Source organism: Cryptomeria japonica, chromosome 9 (genome assembly GCF_030272615.1).
Source record: "Cryptomeria japonica chromosome 9, Sugi_1.0, whole genome shotgun sequence".
In the NCBI taxonomy this organism is placed as follows: domain Eukaryota; kingdom Viridiplantae; phylum Streptophyta; class Pinopsida; order Cupressales; family Cupressaceae; genus Cryptomeria; species Cryptomeria japonica.
This window is the reverse complement of record NC_081413.1, coordinates 235389969-235411839: the sequence shown is the minus strand read 5'-3', so window position 1 is coordinate 235411839 and position 21871 is coordinate 235389969.

Below are 21871 nucleotides of genomic sequence, written 5' to 3'. Positions count from 1 at the left end.
TTTAAAGTTCAATTTAAATATAAATTAAACATCTAACTTTTACAAAAGAATCCTATAATTAAATACAACATTTAGAAATATAAATTTAAACATTCAAACTTTTATGCATGATTAAAATAGAGAGAGAGGGAGAGTAGGTAATTTGAGATACAACGAGTTAGAGAGAGAATAGATAATTTGAGAGATAGAGAGTAGGTAATGATAGAGAGAGGGTAATGTGTGAAAGAGAGAGAGGGGGGTAATGTGTGTGTGTGTGTGAGAGAGAGAGAGGGGGTAATGTGTGTGTGTGAGAGAGAGAGGGGATAATGAGAGAGAGAGAGAGAGAGAGAGAGAGAGAGAGAGAGAGAGAGCGTAATAACATAGATGGTAACGTGTACGTGTGTGTGAGAGAATGGGGGTTTATTGTTGATTTTCATCTAGGGTTTATTGTTTGTTAATTTTTTAGGGTTTGGTGTTCCTTTATTTTCTAGGGTTTATTGTTCATTTTTTTCTATCTGGGATTTAGTGTTCATTTTTCTGTTTAGGGTTTATTGTCTATCTCTCCTACTATCCCTAACACCTTGTACACTTATTTATAACCAAATCTCTCCTCCTATGTATCATACTTATATATGAGCTCTCTCTCTCTCTCTCTCTCTGGTTGCAAGGTGTGCACCATTGGTGTCCTTGTGTTGTGCAACACAGTGATCGGGTTTGTGAGATGGCTTAAATGTATCCCGTGGATTCTAGAAGTCTAGTGGTTGTATTGGGCATTAACAAGTCAAAATTTTGGTGCAAAAGAAACCACACTTGTAAAAAGTGGTATTAGAGCTTGGTCATAGGTTCAAACGTAGCGCTCAGGTTTGTGACATGGATTAAGTACCTCCTGTGGATTCTATAAGTCTAGTGGTTGTATTAGGCATTACCAGGTTAATCTTTTGGTGCAACGACAACCACACTTGTAACATCTCCTCCCATCCCTCCCTCCCTAGATCCCTTTCCCCTTCTATATTCCTCCTCCCACCTCCCTTTTCCAAACCCCCCCTCTTTTTCTCTGTCTCTGTCTCTGTCTCTGTCTCTGTCTCTCTCTTTCCCACCCTGTCGAGCCCGTTCCCCTTATGGAATCCTCTCTCTATCTCTCGAGATCCCTTTCCCCTTCTCTCTCTATCTATTACTCTTCCCTATCCCTTTCCAAAGCCTCCCTCTCTCTCTCTCTTTCCCACCCTCTCTGACCCTCTCTCTCTCACCCCCTCTCCTTCTATCCCTCTCTCCCTCTCTCTTTTTTGATACTTCTATCTCCTTCCCTCTCCCTTGTCCCCCTCTCCCCCCCCCTCTCTCTCCCTATCTCCCCATTCTCCTTTGAAGAGAGATCTAGCTAAGGATCTATTGAGTATTTTTAGGTACTAAATTCTATGATGCACATTCTATTGTTTATTGGTGTAGTTCGACAATGTCACATAGAGGGGCACTTGATTCAGTAGTGCACAAATTCTTTTGGTTGGTTGAGGAGGGCACAATATGACATAAATTGAATTGGAAAACAATCAAAGATTCTTCAAAGATGTATTCATTTTGAATCTTAGATGCAAGTACATGGACCATTTGGACACAAGAGTTGGCTTGCTTTTATTAGAGTTGTATTTAGGGGGATTGGGATCAATGTGACTCAAGTGAGTGGGTGGATACATGGGTTCCATCGTATCGAACTCCGTTATCTCAAACAATATCCATGCCAAATAATGACATGGAAAGTTTAGTTGAGTACGACTATCTTTTAAATCTTCTACAACGAGGACATGTTTTTTCAGCTAGTACACTATAGGGGAATGAAGAGAGAACTTACTATTAGTTGGAACGATTTGGACAAGGAAAGCAAAAGCTAACACAACTAATGATAGATGATGACAGGTTCATGTATCCTAACCATTCTCATGTATTCACACCTTGTTATAGAAACAAATTTTTTGTTGTTGAAGAATCATGCCAAACCAAAGATAAAAGAACTATGGATAGTTAGTATTGTTGATCATGAAGCAATATTGGATACTCTTAAGAAAAGAAATGACCCTTCAAGCACACTTGAATAGCATATCTATCTCATACCAATTGACTCTAAGGAATGGAAGGTACAATGAATTGCTAACACTAATATCCTATACTTCTTAGTTATCTGGGTAATTAAAATAATATTTCCTTGCAAGAAATTATAATGTTGACACTTTATGATTATGACATTTACAAGACTTGTACCAAATCACAAAGCTTAATAGACCCATAATGACCAAAACACCAACTTTTGATCTACAAAACAATTTTGAAACAAAAAAAAAATAAATATATTGTATATTTATTGTGCTCTTCAATACATTTTAAATGCTTATTCATTTGCAAAAAATGAAATTCAAAAGTGAAAATTATGTCCTTTTGAAGAAAAGCATCAAATAGTTTTAACATGAAATGTATATCAAAAAAAAGAATTTTTTATCAAGATTAACATGGATGTAAAGTATTCCTCTTCAACTTTATAATAAAATCTTGTTTTCAAAAAATGGACTTTTCGATCATAAGTTATAAATTTTTGAAAAAAATGATCAAATTTAACCTATAATGATGATCCCCTTAGAAAAAAAAAAGCTAAAAAACTAAATTCATCTAAAATGAAATTTTTAATATGAAAATAGGGGTTCTTGGGCCTTTTAAATGTAATGGAACCATTCATTTGGGATGAAAATGCTCCAATAAGAAGATATTCATGACATCTAAGCTTCAAATCCATGTTTTCAATGTGTCATATGGTAGCAAAATTAAGTGAAAAAATGCCAAACCTAACTCTCTCAATCCTCCCAAATACATTGAGTTAGCTGAAAGTTCCAACACAATAGACAAAATAGCTACACTTACCAAATATTACTAAAACTACATATGCAAATATGATTTAAATATATTTGAAAATCCTTTTTGATTCTCAAGATCACATGGAAATACAAGATAAGAGCATGTAAGTGTTCTTAAGATCATACAAAAGTCCTAATCTCTTAATAACAAATAATCCAATTATTGAAAACTCTCCAAAGTAAAGTTTGATACCATGTTACAAATCTAAAATAGATGCATAACCAAGATCTTTCTATGAGAGAGACAAACTATAAAACTATAAATGAAATAAAGAAATTATAGACCCACGATTCCAAGAGGTGTGTAAATATTAAGATGAAAATATTTCATTAAGAGCTCAAAGAGATTCTATAGAAGAATTACTATATGAGTCAAAGTACATGAGTGCCAACTTATATAAGAGCATCACAATATGCAAAAAAATGGCAAATTCAAACTAGTTAGTTCAATTTTATATAGAACTAAGGAGAGCATGAAGGTGGAAAATCCAACCAATAAGGTGTGACCACCAAGTAGTCCAAAAATATCAAAAGCTTCACCATTTAAGGAATGGTTTTCGCTTTAAAGATGGGAACACCACCTATTATGGAAGGGAAGACCTCATTATCGTATCCTAGTCAAACTCACATTATGAATCTAAGAAATATTAATTATAGTATAGGAAAAACCTAGGACTAAGGGAAAAGTAAATAACCCACTAGGATAATGAATACGTAGACTAACACTCCTTATTCCTATTAGTTAATATTTTCTCACTTAATCCACCTCTTAATCCTCATGTTTTGTCCCTTCTCTAATACACATGAAGATAAAATACTCTTCATAGTAGATTGGAAACTAACTAATTTAAATTATTTTTTCTACCCTTTTACTTAGTGTATGAAATAATAAACTCATGCTTATTATTGTAATAGAGGGAAAATACAAAGAAATTTTGTAAACGAGCTCTACATTAGATGATCTTTTCAATATTAGCTCTAATTTTATTCTACTTTTTTAAAATTAATTCCTATTGTTTCAAGATAAAATATTTGACTAACCTAGGAAAATTCTTTAAACTATTAAAATAAAATTAACTAGCTAAAATAAAGAGTTGAAATTAAACGAGTATTCTTTACTACTACTAGAAATGAGATCAGAAAAAAACAACACTAAAATGGAAAAGAGTGAAGAGAGAGGAACTTGGAATCAAAGGTAGAAACTATATAGCTTGAATGCATATGTGGCATGTGAATTTCAATATGACACATTGTTTATATATGAATTTTTAATAAGATCTATAAACAACTTGTCCGGGTTTCAAAATTCAACTTCAAGCTAAACTTAGGTAAAAAAAGTAGTAGCTTCCAAGGATGATAAAGATATAAAAATATAGTTTAAAATAATATATAAATAAAACTAAATCAAACAAAAAAGGGGAAGAAAATAACAAATCCAATTCGAGGTGAAGAGCCAATAAGAAAGACCTAAAATCTAGAATAGATGAAGGTTTTGGTCTACAAAAGAGTTTTCTATTAATGGTTAAGGCCACCCTTTAGTTTTTTTAACTTCAATGATCATTGGGATGAAGAAATATTAAGAAAGTGTGCTCTCCTATCTTATATGTGTCTAGGACTTGACAAAGAAATAAAAAATTCAAGTAATCTAAACTGAAATGTAAAATGTTGGCCTTGATAATGAGATCATGTGAACAAAAGATAACAATAAAAACGACATACATTTTATCAAATAAAAAATATGTGAAGCAACAACAAATAAGTATATCAAAATCATCTGTCAATCTTAGTAAGATCAATGCAAGAAAGCCTACTATTTGAATATGCTTCTAAGCTCCTCAAGAGTGTAATATAATGTTGGAGCCTTCACAAACTCTTCAAAAAATATTTTAGACTTTATAAAGCAGTGGTAACAATCATCTAGAGTTCTATTGAGAGTAATAGCTTGATATAATGTGAGGTTGTATGACATATAATAAGTATGGATAAAAATAAATGAAATAGAGGAAGATAAGGGACATGTGAAACCATTCAAATTAACTCTAGTGTGGTTACCAATGACTTGAGCATGTAAAAAATAATAAAATTCTAAAAAATTACATAATCTTGAACTACATAGACATGCCAGTCCATTGCATGTATGTTTATTTGTCACATTAGTGTCCAAATCGTTGAATCTTAACAAAGGGTTAAAAGAATAGGAAATGCCAAGTTTAATAAAATTATAGGATTAGTTTTGAGAAAAATCATCATGGGTAGAAAAAGGACAAATTAAAGGTTAAATTGGATCTTGAAACATAGTAGGGGAGATAAACACTAAAGTTATCTAGGAACATAATGTAAAATTATAAGGGTATACAATTGTTTTTCATTATAGTTATACAAGGTCTCCTTTCCCAATCTACCATTTTTACTTCCCTCTCTCAATTGATAGATTCTTGATACTGTTCTCCATTAGGCACCTATCTTCAGTTTTCCTCAACTACATAGAATCCATGCTTCCTACCCTAAACCCTAAAAATATCAAAAAAATCCTCTAATATTTTTAGGATTGATGACAATTTTATTTTTATTGCTTCACATCGCCTCTTGGTTATGCAAGATACAACATAAAACAACATCCTATCTCATCTGTCCAATGCAACATTGTTTTCTTTTTTCCTTCTTCTTTGTAACAACCCACATCTATCTTCTTCCTCATCTTGAAACCTCCCAAATTCCTACCTGCAACTAATTTTAAGAACCAAAATAGGCCTCTCTCTATCTAAGACAACATCTCTTGAAAAAATATTCGTAAATAATTCCCTAAAATTATATTGAGCACACAAAGTACCCACGAACAATATGGATGACACCATATTTCACATTGTAAGTAAATCTTGGACCATGAAAATATCCTAGGGGTCACACAAATCATCTCCACACATGTAAAGCACCATAAATGAATTTGAATATTAGTAGGGAAGTATACAAAAATATAACACACAATAACACACAATAAATTCTAGGTGAACTAAACACAAGTTGAATTCATCCTATGATCTCATGTGATCCTTCCCTACATATGAAAAGATACATAGATCTTATCACTAGGGTAAAAATGACTAGCTAAGAATAAACACAATTAATATTATGTTGGATGGATCCCTAAACAAGTGGTTGAATTCGAAATTTGAAATCATGGTGGCAAATGTATGAAAGTATATGGTTAAAAACTACTACAACAAAAATGTCACTCTTCGTCTTGCTTAGTACTCATTTTAAAAGCTAAATACATTTTCATGTAAATGTGAACATGGTTTGATGAATAGTCCTCATTTACATCAACATATTTGTAACAATTATTTGCATTAATATAATAATGTTATTAAGGATGTAACTAATGATGACCATCTTGAATAGTTTAAAGAAAAATTATTTAGAAAATTTATTAAGCAATTCAATTAATTTATTAAGCACACATATGTTGTAGTAGTATAAATGTTGGGGCACAATCTTACTTGTTTCCTTCTAACTAATCTAAGGGATATATCTAACCTTGCATGATAGAGGAACCAATATTCTATTGATAGCTGGATAAAACTCGAACATCTAATTCAATGTCATATAGATAGAAAGATAATTTAGGTGTATGATAAACATATAGATTTTTTGAAAATGAAAACCTTTATTGTGATTATTAATCATAATAGAACGTATTATAAACACACATTATAATATATTACTATGTGACAAAGATCTTCCTTACTACTTACTATAGATTTACAAATTATTTCTATTTTTCTTATTTAAGATGTGAATGACAAAAAAATACATTTAATAATTCATATTATTCATATAACTTCTCTCCTATACTATATATCATATCTTTTAAAAATATTCTAAAGCCTCATAAACTCATTTTTTATATATATTTGTGTCTATTTATATTTTTATAACATGTCATTTATCATGTTTTCATTTGACCTGTACCATTTAAATATCCTTGTCATCAACACATTAATTATAGCTCTTTATTAACTTGCACTCTTTAGTATAGCGTTTACCATGTTTTCATTCGTCCTTTACTAAGATGTTTAGCATATTGATCAATCAACTACCCTCTCAATTGTAAAAAGCATTTATTCAACCAATGGAACGATTATGAAAATGAAGGTGAAGTAATGAACGTGAAATGGCGAGAGGAAGGAATTGTAGAAAACAGAAGTTCTGTTGTGTGGCGTGACTAGAATAGAAGAGGACTGAAAACGGCTTTCAATCAATGTCCTTATGCTGAAATCGCCACAGGAGAAGCGACACCATATTTTTTGTTTAGTAGTGGTGGTGGTGGAGCGCATGGAGAATCGTCACAGGTGGGGCTGGAAACTGACTGCTCCACATTATTCTCTGCTAAAGCAAATTTTTTGTGTACTCGTAATGGTGGTGGAGCACATGGAGAATGGCCACAGGTGGGGCTGGAAACATCTTCTTTCTTCATATTCTTAAGTGTATTATTATCTGACGGTGGTGGTGGAGGAGCGCATGGAGAATTGCCACAGGGGGGGCTTGAAACAGCTGACTGCTTCATATTTGTATGCTCTGATACAACAAATTCTTTGTTGAGCAATGGTGGTGGTGGAGAGCATGGAGAACTGCCACAGGTGGGATTTGAAACAGCTGACTGCTTCGTATTGTTGTTTGAAGGATTTGGGAGGTTGTGTCGAGCGGATACATGAGCCATACAAATAAGGGAAAGCACAGCGAACATTGTGTTCATTTTCATGCGCAACAAACTTGCCATGTTTAGGGTTGAGAGTGTATATTAGCTCAAATGCAGAGAAAAATCTTAATAACCAGATTAGGGTTGTAACCGAAGATTGAGATTGGTTCCAATGCATCACCGCCACCCATTTATAGGGGGAAAATAACTTCCAAACAATTTCTACCAAGATGTTCAAAGTCGTATGGCGTATTGGAAACGAAGAAATTGGCAAATTATGTATTAGTTTACTATATTTTTTTTCTTAAACGTGTAGCTAATTTTTCTCAACAACAGTTAATTTTCTTCATTTCATATACTGCCTGCTATTCAAACTAGAAGCTTTGACCGAGTAACCCTTACATTTTATTAAAATACTAAGGAAATAAACATCGTGAATTATATGAGATCTAGTGTTAAACATGAAACAATCTCTTTATTTGAAACAAATAGTTTAATCTCAAATTTTGGTCGATTCATCTTGAAAACTATGGGTTTTGATTTTGGGTACAACATATTTGATCTTTCATGTAATTATAATCTATATTGTATGAATTTGTTCCAATAGAATGTACACCTTAAAAATATGTTCATCTATTTCTTTGTAGTAAATGAATACACAAAGGCAATGATTATAAGCACATTTAATAATATTAGCAAGGTCATAGGTTATCATGCCCTATTATACGAGCCATTGATCTAAATGGTACATTGAATTCAAACGATACTTCTGATGGATATAATCTTTTAATTGTACAAGTATATGTGTGGTTAACTTGTGTCTATCATAACCTTAATTAAATTATAATATTATTTATTTAAACTTATTTAGGTAACTATGTTATTTTGGGTGACATTTATAGCATAAGCATAATACATATATGACGTAGTGGGTAGCTTTCATCATTATATTTTGAGTTATGATATTATGCGAGACATAAGAAGGATTGTGACTTTGAATTGGCTCATTATTATCAAGCGATATCAACTATTTATAACTTATTTACTTTTGTGTTCTTCACCTATGCAACTAAGTTTATTGTAAGAGATTTTAGAGAAATATCATGCAATCTAGAAGCAAAGAAACATGCCAGCTTTTCCTTAGAAGATTAGTTTGTAAAGTGCATACCTCATTAATTTTATTTTTTAATTAAGCATAGAGGGAGGTAAATTGACTTAATAAAGCTACTACAATCCTATTTTGATGCATTTTGAAGTTTTTTTGATGTAATTATTATAAAACTAAATTATCTCCTAAGGCTACAAACCAATGAAGTTTTGAGAGTTATTTCAAATTTTGGATTCAAGTAGGAGGTAAGATATACTAAAAGAATTAATTTATTTTGATATTTTTATTAATTAATATAAAAATGTCTTAAAAATAGTCTGTAAAGTGCATATCTCATTAATTTATAAATAAAATAAAATATAGAGAGGCAATCTACAACCTCTTAAAATAAAATTACTTTGAATTATATTTTGAGTTATGATATTATGCGAGACTTAAGAAGGATTGCGACTTTGAATTGGCTCATTATTATCAAGTGATATCAACTATTTATAACTTATTTACTTTTGTGTTCTTCACCTATGCAACTAATTTTATTGTAAGAGATTTTAGAGAAATATCATGCAATCTAGAAGCAAAGAAACATGCCAACTTTTCCTTAGAAGATTAGTTTGTAAAGTGCATACCTCATTAATTTTACTTTTTTAATTAAGCATAGAAGGAGGGAAAATGACTTAATAAAGCTACTCCAATCCTATTTTGATGCATTTTGAAGTTTTTTTGAAGTCATTATTATAAAACAATCATCTCCTAAGGCTAAAAACTAATGAAGTTTTGAGAGTTATTTCAAATTGTGGATTCAAGTAGGAGGCAAGATATAGTAAAAAAATTAATTTATTTTGATTTTTTTATTAATTTATATAAAAATATCTTAAAAATAGATATGATATTATGCGAGACTTAAGAAGGATTGCGACTTTGAATTGGCTCATTATTATCAAGTGATATCAACTATTTATAACTTATTTAGTTTTGTTCTCTTCACCTTTCATGCTCGCCAAGGCAACCTTTAGGATCTTGTGGCTCTGCTCCCCAATTTTTTATAGTGTATTTTCAATACCATCCAGTCTACGATCATTAGCATCTGCTCTATTTTCCAAGCAAGTAAAATTGTTGCGGTTGGCATTTATAATATCCTCCACATTGCCAATTGCCTTGGTTAGCTCACTTAGACAGTCTAGGAGGGAGTTGAATTTTTCGGAACCTAGGGCCTGTAAAGGTTTTATTTTCCCAGCTTCATTGGCTTGCTTGAATTTTATGCCCTCGATTTCCTTTTGAATCCAGTTGAGCACTTGTTTGAAGTTCTTTGTTCTGTTATTTATGCAAAGACCTATGTCCACTTGGTGCTTTCCCTGGTTTTTGACATTCCTGGTATCAAGATTGACCTCCAGACTAACCTCTCTATCCTCAGTGTTTTTATCATCTTTCGTAGCTGTGTCCTCATCCATGATGCTCTTCTGCTTCAAATCAGACCTAAGAGTTGACCTTTCTTCCACCTCCCTGCCTTTTGATTTCTTCTTTTTATGTTTCAGGCTCACCTGGGTTTGAACCTCCTTGCTGTCGGTGTTCATATCATTGTCAGTCCCTTCCTCCTTCTCATTCCAACTGTCATCCTCCTCTCTCTTTTTATTTTTATCAAACCCTCTATTTTGAAACCCAATTGCATTATTATTTGTTTATTGGTATATTAATTTGGGTTACAAAGTTGCAAAAAAGATTATGTCTTTCATCTACCGATTAGACACTGATTCACCTCCCCTCTTAGTGTCTTTGGGACTGATCAAGTATCTAGTAGAGTGACACTAAGACTTTTAGTCATGTTTTCTTATGTGTCCATCAAGAGAATAAAAGGATACATGAGGCAGTTAGCTTCATACCTCCTATCTCTCATGCTAAGTCAGACTCTATATCACTTTCCAAGGATATGTCTATGGAATGGAGTATTGATCATGCAATGATTTTGTAGGGACCCTTGCTACTCACATTGTCTAAATTGATTGTTAAACTATCAAGTCAATAGTTTCTAGGAGCTGCAGAGGTTAGTGACATAAAAAAATTACTAAGTTTTTTTTCTAACGAAATAGTCAATCTAAAGAGATCTCAAATTCCACAAACCAGACCCCCTTTCTAACAAAACTACCAATCTAATAGGCCTACTTATCAACAAAACCTGTACTCGAATAATTGAGTTCCTCTGAATCAATCAGCTGGTCAGATAGTTCCCGTGCCCAATCCATTAAAAATGGTCTACCCTAGCTCTAGTAAAGAGTTGAAAGCAAGACAAAATAATCTGGCAAATGATACCAACTCTTGGTGTTTTCCATGTAATAGCGTACACTCTCCGAGAAATTGTCCGAGAGGCAATCTACAACAAAAGCTTGCAGAGCAGCATTTCCAAGGCATGGCGACTGACAACGTGGCCTACGCGGCCCCTAGTATGGATAATGCTTCCTTCATTACACAAATACAACTCATGTCAATGGAGCAGGAAGCATAAATAGCCCCAGATCATGCACTTTTCTCTTGGATGGAAGGAGAGGATATTGTGATGACTAATGAAAGAGCATAATTCCCTTTTGAAAACTTTTCAAATTTACAACACAAAGAGGAAACTAATATTTTCAAATTATAACAAATGAAAAAAGAGCGATAATACTAATTTTACTGTATAATATACAACCCATGAGGTAAATCATAGAAGGTTCCTTTCAAGAAGTGTTACCACACCATCACCTTCATCTATATATCAACATATGGGCACACATTGAACCTCTAAAATTCCACACAAAGGCACAATAGGCAAAATAATCACTTATTTTGCAACAAGAATCAATCAAGGAATCACAAACCAAGAACATAGAACCACATGGGAAACTCAATTAATTAGAAATATTATTGAGAAAATAGTGGCTATGATTCTAAATATAATACCTCAAGTCTCATATCTTAGAGATTATACAATCAAACATTATTTTTAAAGAACTAAATGATAACATGTCGCATTACACAACAAAATGCAACTTAATATCATTTGAAATAAAATGAATCACGGAAATTTACTAGTTGAAGACTTACCAATCATGTAAGGAAACCATAACTATGTTCCTAGGAGAAAGGGAAATGACATCTAAACAATGATCAAGTACAAATGCATAGGCATCCTCTCTTGCAAATAGAACATAAGCGTAAGGTGTGAAATTTTTTAAACTTAAATCCCCACCAAAATATGTTTATAATTTTGTATAACATCAAATGAAACCTACATGAATGGTAGATAAACTAGGTGCAATCACATCTTGATTAGACAACACAAACAATTAATTTCTAGAGTGAGGAGTAGGGAGAGAATAACAACCATCTCCAATCCACTCAACACAATATACATAATGCCTAAACAATAAAGGTTAAAATTCACAAGGGGTTTGCTTACCAGGAGGTACAAGCCACTTAGAAACTAGATCAATGAGGAGATAATTTTTAAGAAATAGAATGCTTCCCAATGCAAAAAAAATTAGGAAGAAATAGTATAATAATTTTCAGAAAAATGAAAGTTTGGGAAGAATCACCAATCCAAGGGTAAAAAAATTGCATATGAAATTTCCGTGAACATGATGAAAAATCTCGCTTCCAATGTAATTGGATACAACATCATGTCAAAAGACTACAACACACGTAGAGGATACTACCATGTTAGAGGGAAACTATCATGAGTCCACTAGCTTCATATATCTACGTTGGCATCTTTTTGGTACAAGAGTATTTACCCATTAGTGGAGTCCCAAGAATGTACTATAGTTATTTCATTATGTTGGTGGCTTATTTTGATTCAAACACTTGGCCAAAGGTTACACCCTATCTTTTTTCTAGATCTTCATGCAATAAGAAACTAGTTAGGAGACAAAACAAAATAGTCACAACAAATAATATACTCCAAAATAATAGAACTAACCAAAAGATTGAAATGAACACTAACATTCAATTTCCAAACCACTAGCCCATGAAGGAGATAACATTCATTAGCTAGTGAGTAAACAATGGACTCCAAAACATGTTCTTTGTTCATTGTACAAACATTTCTTCAAAGATAAATTACATAGAAATGATAATTTACATGCGAAACATGCAACTAAAGCTAGATCATTCTCCACTTATGTTGTAAATTTACATTCCATTGAATAAGAGTTTCCATAACAATAAATTAAAAATAAAGATTTATTTCTTGAAAATTTGAAATTATTAGAATTAGCTAGTTTTTAACTTCAAACAACGATCGTAAACTTGACTTTAATTGAAATAAAACTCACAAAACATCAAACAAATTTAAATAGAATTGTTTTCACAAAACATGAAACAAATTTAAAAGGAATTGTTTTAGACAATTGATGTGAACAAGTTTTGTTAAAATATTGTTTGTTGATATGAAACTTTTGACATTAACATTATAAAGTGCCCACTGTTTGTATCAATCCATTGAGTGATTACTTATTCTAATAAATTTTAGAACAAAGTGTCTAGATATTATACTAATCAATGTCTAATTGAAACTGATCATTTTGTATCAATATTGTGACTCATATAATAAGATGACAACATACTGAATATGTTTTATGTGAATACTTCCTATGAATTTTTATTTTTTTAACTTGGCATGCTACCTATTTTCAATAATTAATTTCAAATGGAAACTTATGATTCATAGGTTTATTAGATCCCATAATACAAAATGTTTTACACGCTTATTTGGTTTTAAGATGATCTCATATAACGAATTCCTCACAGTCGCATCAGTCCAAGCTAAAAATACAATAATACCTCAGGCAAAGCAAGTTGGTGGTTTCATTCCTTTCAATAAGAATTCTATTTGAATTCATGATGTTTATTTCAGCATTTCCTTAATAAAATGGAATTACATACATTTCTTCAAAGATAAATTACATATGAAATGATAATTCACATGGGAAACATGCAACTAAAGCTAGGTCATTCTCCACTTATGTTGTAAATTTACATTCCATTGAACAAGAGGTTCCATAACAATAAACTAAAAATAAAGATTTATTTCTTGAAAATTTTGAAATTATTAAAATTAGCTAGTTTTTAACCTCAAACAAACATTATAAACTTGACTTTAATTCAAATAAAACACGCAAAACATCAGACAAATTTAAATAGAATTGTTTTCACAAAATATGAAACAAATTGAAAAGGAATAGTTTTAGACAGTTGATGTTAATGGGTTTTGTTATTATTATTATTATTATTATTATTATTATTATTATTATTATTATTATTATTATTATTATTATTATTATTATTATTATTATTATTATTAGGATCCAATCACAATCTTCGTCTACAATTATATGCATATGGATGAGAAAATTTTGCATTGGTTTCTTCATCTCTGATACGCCATAGGACTTTGAATGCTTCGATGTCAAAGAATTTATTTGAAGCATATTTCATAGTGATGGCTTCCCTATAAATAGGTCACAATGATGCATGGAATCCCATCTCAATCTTTCTATACAAACTAATTCTTAAGACTTATCCCTCCATTTGAGTAAGTAAACATGGGAAGTTTGTTGAGCATGAAAATAAGCACATTGCTTGCCCTCATTTTCCTTATGTTTATGCTTCATGTCTCTACTGGATATGACCTGCCAAATCCTCAAAACAACAATAACGCACTTACAAATATGGCAGCTGTTTCACGTACCCGGTGTGGTAGTTCTCCATGCCCTTCGCCACCATCACATCACAAGAAACTTGTTTCAAATGACCAGCTTACAAATATGGGGAAGATGGATGTTTCAACTATGAATTGTGGTAGTTCTCCGTGCCCTCCACCACCACCACTTGACAAGAAATTTGTTTCAGAAGACCCGCTCTCTCATAATGTCGAAGACATTCACTGAAAGCCGCTTTCGGTCCTCTTCTATTCTAATCCGTACACACTAGTCAACCCACAAAAAAAAATGAGTTACTTTCTATAATATTTTCCTCACTATTCCATTCGTTTACTACGTTACAATAATACATGGATTAGAATACATACATCTGTGCTTATCACAATAGCCACCTGTTAGATGGTTGATCAATATTGCTAGATATATCCTGAGGTAAGTTACTAAGGAGTAAGAAACACCATGATGATGCCATATTATAAAAAAATTTAGAATATTAAAGAGTCAAATGAAGGGTTCAAATTTTTTTTGTTTTTGTTTTCAAGAATATATTTTAGGATGATGTGAAGTGAAAATTATATATAGTATGTGCAAGAAGAGAAATAAATAAGCATACATCATTAATTTCTTTCATCATTCACATGAAAATACAAACATGATGTCAAGAAGGTAAAATAAATTTGTAAATATATGATAAGTATTAGGTGAGTTGGCTTCGGTGGTGGGTTTTCTCCCCATCAGTCTTGGGTTTGACTCCCTCTCGGATTTAAGAGGGATGACTGTTTACGTGCTCCAGATTCTCTCCCTAGGGGACTATTCTCGCCTCAGTTCACCCCTTCTTGGTGCCAACTTGGAAATAAATGTAAGCCCAAGGTAAGGCAGGTTGGGTCGCTGGACTGGGTCACAGGGATACCCTTGGCGTAATGGGAAAAAAAATAAAAAATGATAAGTATTAAGAAAGATAAATATATTAAATAATATTTCATGTTTTTTTATAATATGATCGATATGACCACTCATTCGTATTGAAATTATGATGATAATTGAAGATAATAAATAATGATAATAATAATTAAACAAAATTTAATTTAAAGTAACGATATTTGATATGAAACATTAAATTCTACTCTTTTAAGGATCTATATTAAACTTATGTAGTTTTATTGGTATTTTTGGCTAAAAATGAGCATAAACTTATTGGGATATGTATTGAAAGTTTTAATTTTGTTGTAAATTGTGTTATCATTCATTGATAGCCTAAAGTAGTTAAGGAATTTTCAAGATCACACCATGAGGTGTTCTATGTAGTATGTAAGTTGAAATAACATTCCCATGCAATCTTATTAAGAGTTGTAATGTAAAATAGGCTAAGGTGCATCATTTTAATTAGTTAAGGAGTAGATCAAGGCATAATTATAAGAAAATATAGGTTCTTTAATTATCTTACTGTGATCAAATCAAAACCTCAATAAGAATTTGCTAAGAATCTTGTGTTAGTAACATCCTTGGCCTAAGAAATTTAGAGAAATATTATACAAATCCATCTTAATGGGTTTGTAAATTTCAGTTTTTTGAGCTGTTTTGAAGGTTCATTTGAACGCAGATTCACTAATAATAGTGGCAATTGTTAAATAATTTATAAACTGGTCAAAAAAATAATCCTTTTGTATATATTTATAATTGAAATAAATAATGTTTATAATCAAATGGGTCCCTTTAATATTGAGAGAGACTCATATATGGTTTTAAAAATTGTAGATTTAAGTGAACACTAGAAAACTCACATACAAAAGTAGTAGGAGATAATTTTATCTTACCTTTGATTTAGTACTAGAATTGTTGGAGATTCAATATGAAATGAGACCAATTCTTAGTAATAAAGGAGGTTATTCCTCTCTTGAATGGATATTGAGAATATCCAATAAGTACCTAGAGACTAGATAACTTAGAGGCATAAATATTTGATCTTGAATAAGGGGCTTAGTTATAATTACCAATAAAAAAATGTAAAGGTTAGGTTAAAGATTAGCTAAAGGGGTTTCTTAAAAATTCTAGGATCATAAATTGTATACATTAACAATTTCATAGTAGGTTTGGACCTACTTTGGTGCATGTGTCTAATTTATGTCTATTTTTTCTCACTTTCAAGATTGTTTCAATAGACTTGGCTCATTCCCCTATTCATGACATTTTTGTGGATCATTTTTTTAGGACTAGGGGGTTGGATACCCCTATACAAGCAATGTGAGCTCAAATTTTGAAGAATGAAAGTTGGCTTTGTAAATAGAAAGAATTTACCCTTTGTTGTTAGCCTTTACCAAAAATTAATTTGAAAATAAGTAAGTTGCATATAAAGACAACTCCCTCTCCCATTTGAAAGTCCGATTCTCCTAATCAAGTCTCACAAGCACATTCAATCAAGCAATTTAAACATATATCTGCATTCAAGGTGCAAATCATTTGACTATAAAATTTATTACAACAATCATGATCAACTACATTGTGTTTCTCCATGATGAAAGAATTCATTAACATGTAGGGGTATAATCCATCATATTGAGCCTTGTGTGAGATTCCATGCCAAGGGTTCTTATTTGAGGTATCATTTTACAATTAAGCATTTGCAAGGACACACACTCTTTTCGTCATCATAGCTATTATGAAGTTGGGAAAACTAAAACAATGTTTCACTTAGGAAAGCCCTTATACATCAAAACCATTTTTGTCCTTCTCTAATGTATGAAATTTTAGATCCAATAGCAAACGTGTTACAAGAGTGTAAAGAAAATAATTGTACAACTTGAAAAATATCATGAATAGATAAAAGACCCTTAAACTAATTCATTGGTTGTCCTTGTCCTATTGCTTTAGGCTGGAAATTTGAGAGATAGTGTTTTGAAACCTCTTGACTACATTCTTGATCACCTTCTTTAGTTTTGGACACCTTAAAACTAGGGGACTTAATACCCATTTGTGACACTTTCTACCCCAAATTCCTAATATAAGTTATTTTCCAAGTTTTTTTTAGATCTCACTTATTGTGTTTCTATTCTTTCTATATCTATTGTTTATTGCTAAAATGCATCATTTTTCTATCATTAACACTAGATCTCATACAAACACTTCACAATGTATATTCCATTACAACTGTAGACACCAAAAATTAATATTTAATTAATTTAAGCCTATTAACATAACTTAATTATGTTATCCTTATCCCTCTCAGAATCAATTAAATTTAATTTAATCAATCCTATCACTATAGTCCAATAGTTAATTTATCAAATAAATTAATTATTCCCCTATTCTTCTAAAGTCCCCTCCAATAATTATTTCCTCTAAACCTACTCAGTTAATTAATTCTAATTAATTAACCTAGTCATTTGATTCCTACAAATCGCTTTTTCTAATCCCTCTTAGCCTAATTAATCCTTCTAGAATCTCTCATAATCATGCTTATCATTATTCTCCAATTTTTAATTCCCACTCATGTGACATCAACATTGAGTCTCTCAAAGAAATTAAAATTTCTTTGAATCTCTCAATGCATCCTTATTTTGGAATTTTTAATTCCTCAAGTTTGAAATTCAAATTTCTGCCCCCTTTTTCCAAAGGAATTTTATAATCCTGTTTATTTTCCCAAGGCACCCTTGATCCATGCCTTCTATCTAAAATCAATCTTGGCCCTTCATTGGCCTTCTCCAATCTATAAATTGGAGCTTATTATCCTCACAAATCATTTCCACTTCTCATGCATCCTCATGCTACTCTATTCTCCTCTCATCCTCTTTTAAATCCTCTCTCAAATATATCAAATTCATAATCCATCACTCAAATCCAATACTCCTATCAAATCCAATCTATCTTGTTGAGAAAAGGAGAGCATTCCACATCAAGCAATCAAAGGAGCACATCAAGTGGAGCATTCATCAAAGGGCACCTTCACTTCATCAAGCTCAATCCGAGGGAGAGGTAAATATAGCAAGGTATAAGCATTATTTTCATATTTTTAAGTGGTTTTATGCATGCTTCATGTTCTTATGCTTTTAGTGTTTGATTTGTATGCTTACAACCACTAATCCACCTTGTTGGCTTTTCCCCTCTTCAACAACAAAGTCACAAAATCCTAGTTTGTAACTCTCTTTTTAGAACTGTAGCTAAACCTATTTTTGTTCTAATGTTATGCAGGGAAATTTTAGATAATACTTTGCACTCATATGCCTAGGAACAAGAGGTTCCATAACAATAAATTAAAAATAAAGATTATTTCTTGAAAATTTCAAAATTATTAAAAGTAGCTAGTTTTTAACTTCAAACAATGATTATAAACTTGACATTAATTCAAATAAAACTCGCAAAACATCAACCAAATTTAAATAAAACTGTTTTCACAAAATATGAAACAAATTGAAAAGGAATAGTTTTAGACAATTGATGTGAATGGGTTTTGTTAAAATGATGTTTTTCATATAAAACTTTGATGTTTGACATGATAATGTGCCCATTGTTTGTGTTAGACCATTGAATGATTACTTAATCTAATTAATTTTAAAATAAAGTGTCTAATTATTTTACTAATCATTGTCTAATTGAAACTTATCATTTTGTATTAATATTGTGACTAATATTATAAGTTGACAACACACTAGCTATGTTTTTGCGAATAGTTCCATTTTTTTTTTTTTTGGACATGGCATACCACCTATTTTTATTTTATACATTTATTTGGTATTAAGATGATCTCGTATAGCGAATTACTCGCAGTCGCATCAGTCCAGGCTAAAAATTGAATAGTTTATTTGGTATTGAAATGTTCTCATATAGCGAATTCGTTGCAATCCAATCAGTCCACGCTAAACATTGAATAATTTATTTGGTATTAAGATGATGTCATATAGTGAATTCCTCGCAGTCCCATCAGTCCAGGCTAAAATTTGTATAAGTATGTTTGAGGAAATTTCTCCTATATATGGCTTGAACTGATACATATAAGGATCCAATCACAAACTTTGTCTACAATTATATGCAAGATTTCGCATTGATTTCTTCGTCTCCGATACGCCATATGAATTTGAATGCTTTGATGACTAAGATTTTATTTGAATTATATTTTACAGTGATGGGTTCCCTATAAATAGGTCGCAATTTTGCATCGAATCCCATCTCAATCTTTCTATACAAACTAATTCTTAAGACTTATCTCTCCATTTGAGTAAGTAAACATGGGATGTTTGTTGAGCATGAAAATAAGCACATTTCTTGCCCTCATTTTCCTTATGTTTATGCTTCATGTCTCTGCTGGATATGACCTGCCAAATCATCAAAACAACAATAACGTGCTTACAAATATGGCAGCTATTTCACGTACCCATTGTGGTAGTTCTCCATGCCCTTCGCCACCATCACATCACAAGAAATTTGTTTCAAATGACCAGCTTACAAATATGGATAAGATGGATGTTTCAACTACAAATTCTGGTAGTTCTCCATGCCCTTCGTCACCATCACATCACAAGAAATTTGTTTCAAATGACTAGCTTACAAAGATGGATGTTTCAACTATGAATTGTGGTAGTTCTCCATGCCCTCCACCACCAATGCTTGACAAGAAATTTGTTTCAGAAGACCCGCTCTCTCATAATGTCAAAGACATTCATTGAAAGCTGCTTTCGGTCCTCTTCTATTCTAATCCGTACACACTAGTCAGCCCACAAAAATAAAACAAGTTACTTTCTGTAATCTTTTCCTCACTATTCCATTCGTTTACTACATTGCAATAATACATACATCTGTGGTTATCACAACAAACACCTATTAGATGGTTGATCAATATTGCTAGATATCTCCTAAGGTAAGTTACTAAGGAGTAAAAAACACCATGATGATGCCATTTTATAAAAAAATTTAGAATATTAAAGAGTCAAATGAAGGGTTCAAATGTTTTTTTGTTTTTGTTTTCAAGAATATACTTTAGAATGATGTGAAGTGAAAATCATATATAGTATGTGCAAGAAGAGAAATAAATAAGCATACATCATTAATTTCTTTCATCATTCACATGAAAATAAAAACATGATGTCAAGAAGGTAAAATAAATGTGTAAATATATGATAAGTATTAAGGAAGATAAATTTCATTAAATAATATTTCTTCATGTTTGTTTATAATATGAGCGATATGACCACTCATTCGTATTGAAATTATGATGATAATTGAAGATAATAAATAGTGATAATAATAATTAAACAAAATTTAATTTAAAGAACGATATTTGACATGAAACATTAAATTCTACTGTTTTAAGGACCTATATTAAACTTATGTAGTTTTATTAGTATTTTTGGCTAAAAATGAGCATAAACTTATTGGGATATGTATTGAAAGTTTTAATTTTGTTGTAAATTATGTTATCATTCCTTGATAGCCTAAAGTAGTTAAGGAATTTTCAAGATCACACCATGAGGTGTATGTAAGTTGAAATAACATTTCCATGCAATCTTATTAAGAGTTTTAATGTAAAATAGGCTAAGGTGCATCATTTTAATTAGTTAAGGAATAGATCAAGGCATAATTGTAAGAAAATATAGGTTCTTTAACTATCTTACTATGATAAAATTAATACCCTCAATAAGAATTTGCTAAGAATCTTGTGTTAGTAACATCCTTGGCCTAAGACATTTAGAGAAATATTATACAAATCCATCTTAATAGGATTGTAAATTTCAGTTTTTCAAGTTGTTTTGAAGGTTCATTTGAAGGTAGATTCAGTAATAATAGTGGTAATTGTTAAATAATTTATAAACTGGTCAGAAATATTATCCTTTTTTATATATTTATAATTGAAATAAATAATGTTTATAATCAAATGGGTCCCTTTTATATTGAGAGAGTCACTCATATATGGTTTTAAAAATTGTAGATTTAAGTGAACACTAGAAAACTCACCTACAAAAGTAGTAGGAGATAATTTTAGCTTACCTTTAATTTAGTACTAGAATTGTTGGAGATTCAATATGGAATGAGACCAATGCTTAGTAATAAAGGAGGTTATTCCTCTCTTGAATGGATATTGAGAATATCCAATAAGTAGCTAGAGACTAGATAACTTAGAGGGATAAATATTTGATCTTGACTAAGGGACTTAGTTATAATTACCAATAAAAAATTGTAAAGGTTAGGTTAAATATTAGTTAAAGGGGTTTCTTCAAAATTGTAGGATCATAAATTATATACATTAACAACTTCATAGTAGGTTTGGACCTACTTTCGTGGATGTGTCTAATTTATGTCTTTTTTTTCTAACTTTCAAGATTGTTTCAATAGACTTGGCTCATTCCCCTATTCGTGACATTTTTGTGGATCATTTTTTTAGGACTAGGGGGTTGGATACCCCTATACAAGCAATGTGAGCTCAAATTTTGAAGAATGAAAGTTGGCTTTGTCAATAGAAAGAATTTACCCTTTGTTGTTAGCCTTTACCAACAATTAATTTTAAAATAAATAAGTT